Consider the following 2,477-nt stretch of genomic DNA (forward strand, 5'->3'; position numbering starts at 1 on the left):
CCATGCCTCAACCCTCCATCATTCCTAACTGGTTTGGTAAAGTAAACATTTATTTTGACTGCTGTACAAAAGTGTCAAAGGCCCGCATTTCAGAAGCTGTCAAGGCCTGCTATGAACAGAAGGAACACTCAGTCAACAACTGTACAATACATGCATACATGTAAGTAAAAGTATTCGATGAGACACAAGCTTCAGTTTCTAGCTCTGTTTGTGTTTTGGTGTGTAAGATGATATCTTGAAATGATATCACTTGAAAATGCACATAGTTGTCCTTTAGGACAACAATGTGCATTTTCAATATTTATACACATTATTCATACATAACCTATAGGACAATTAAAAAAAAAAAAATACATGTTAACATGAGCAACTCTGTCTCAAATCCAAAAACTAGAGTACTTAAACTTAATAGTTATGTCATACGGTCTAAAATCTGGAGCTGCTTCATAAATGATGAATGGTGAAAAAGGTTTTAGATTAGTGGTAACACACTGGTCCAGCCACTGTGTCCAGGTTTCTCCTAAGTAATTTGTTCAGGGTCTGCACAAAACAGAAATCACTACATATTCAATTTTATTTGACAAAATGTGTAAAACATGTAGGCTTAAAACAAAATGCACAAAACATATTCAAACCATAAAGTGCAATTAGTTTAAACGAGGGGCATTTCTAGGATGTGAGGAAATTGGGGGCTTAGTTTGGACCTCTGTATTAAAAACAAACAAAAAAAAGTCAAAATTTTTAATGTGAATTTTATTTTTCTTTTAACATATTTGGCAACTTTTTTTCCTTAAGACATTTTTAGCTATTTTTTGCCTTTTAAAAATCTTGGTAATTCAAAGAAATCATGAAATCATTTTTTTTAGCAATCTATTTCAGCATTCAGCTTTTTTCGATGATGCAGTTCATCCTCCAGTTCTGCCAGTTTTATGTTGTAGCTTAAAGGCTTTTCAACAGTTTAATAAATGCATTTGAATTACATTTTTAGCAGTTCTTTTGGATTAATTCAGCTGCAAACATTCACATGCATTTTCAACAGGAAATGCATTTTCATAAAAGTCTCAGCATGAAAGCAAACAAATGTGTTTTTTCCAAAACGTCTTAAAAAACTACTGTTCTTTCTGTGCTACTGTAGCTGTTTTAATGGATGGCTAAGGCCACACTGGGTAGGTATGAAAAAAATGTTTTTTTCTGTCTGACGTTGGCTTTTCAATGATATAGTTTCAAGACTGAAAGTGACCATTGCCACTGTGTGGACCCAAGTGCCAGCTGGCTCCAAGAAAGACTCAATAAGTTAGAAGAAGTAAGTCTGAAGACCATGCCCTTACTTTGAAATTTACAGCTGAAAGAAATGTATCAAGGAAATTCCATCTGTACAGATTTCTATTTCTTGATTTTTTATTTTTTCTTCCCGCTGACTCTTTTCTACTATTGACAATGTTAATTCGATAAACGCTTTCTAAGGTAAGGGTATAAGAGTACATACCCAAACAGGAACTTTGAACTTCTGCAGCCCATCACGGGTTTGGAGATTCAAATGCAGAATAAATGTAGGATGTTTAAATTCCTACAATATGGAATCTTTCAACCTGAAATAAACTGTTTCTTTTCACAGAAAGGAATATTTTGCAAAATCATGTGAAAGGCCCTCAACAGCTGAAAAGAAGATGATGCACCGTGACCCTCTACGCAGATATCTAACTATTTCTGTTTTATTTAGATGCAATGCTTCATTTCTGCTGTTTTTAAATAAATTAAATGATATTAGGATTGCTTTTACAAGAATCTTTATCATCTTCTAAACAAATAAAGATTATTTGGAAAAATGTTGTCTCTGTGTCATTGGTATAGGTTTCCCTTTTAGTACAAACAGCATCAAAAATCCCTCTGAAAGATTTTAAAATCAATGTCAATGTTTAACACCCAATAATGCCAGAAGAGCTACTCTTTCTCTCTCATTCACTGTCAAATCTGACAAGTTGATCTTACTTAAAATAATCTTGGAAAGTGATTGTCTTGAAAAAGGACAGTTAATAAAACATATGTTTACCTCATATCTTAGTGTTAAGTTCACTAGAAATGTAGCTGTATTTACTTGACTTTATGAAGTTGTTACAACACACAATAAGTGAAATTACCTTGCTCTCTCTAAGGATTAGCAACTTCAATAAACCAACTTAGTTTAAATTAACTTGATCATGACAAAGAGGTTTTTACAAGTGATGATGTCTAGAAATCTGTGAGTTCTGTTTAGTTAAAATGTTTAAGAAAATACATATATGACTGACTAGTTTGCAACCAGCAGAATACAGATATAAACAGTAAACCTGAACTCTATACAACTTCACAAAATTAAGTAAATATTTGTTTGTGAAAACATTTTTAGTGGAGTTTTTTAAAAAATTATTTTTAAATACCAGTAAGCAATGTGACAGTCATTATTACATTGAAATTACAAAGAGGTCAAATGATTATTG

General features: G+C 32.4%; 1 long non-coding RNA gene across 1 annotated transcript; it reads left to right on the top strand.

The window, feature by feature from the left end:
• The first annotated feature begins 7 nt into the window (after positions 1 to 7).
• Positions 8 to 1,826, top strand: LOC121963276. The gene is made up of 3 exons (XR_006107220.1): positions 8 to 160; positions 1,222 to 1,303; positions 1,616 to 1,826. It is a non-coding gene; the product is annotated as an uncharacterized LOC121963276 (long non-coding RNA).
• Positions 1,827 to 2,477: the final 651 nt, after the last annotated feature.

Source organism: Plectropomus leopardus, unplaced genomic scaffold, assembly GCF_008729295.1.
Source record: "Plectropomus leopardus isolate mb unplaced genomic scaffold, YSFRI_Pleo_2.0 unplaced_scaffold10693, whole genome shotgun sequence".
Taxonomy (NCBI): Eukaryota; Metazoa; Chordata; class Actinopteri; order Perciformes; family Serranidae; genus Plectropomus; species Plectropomus leopardus.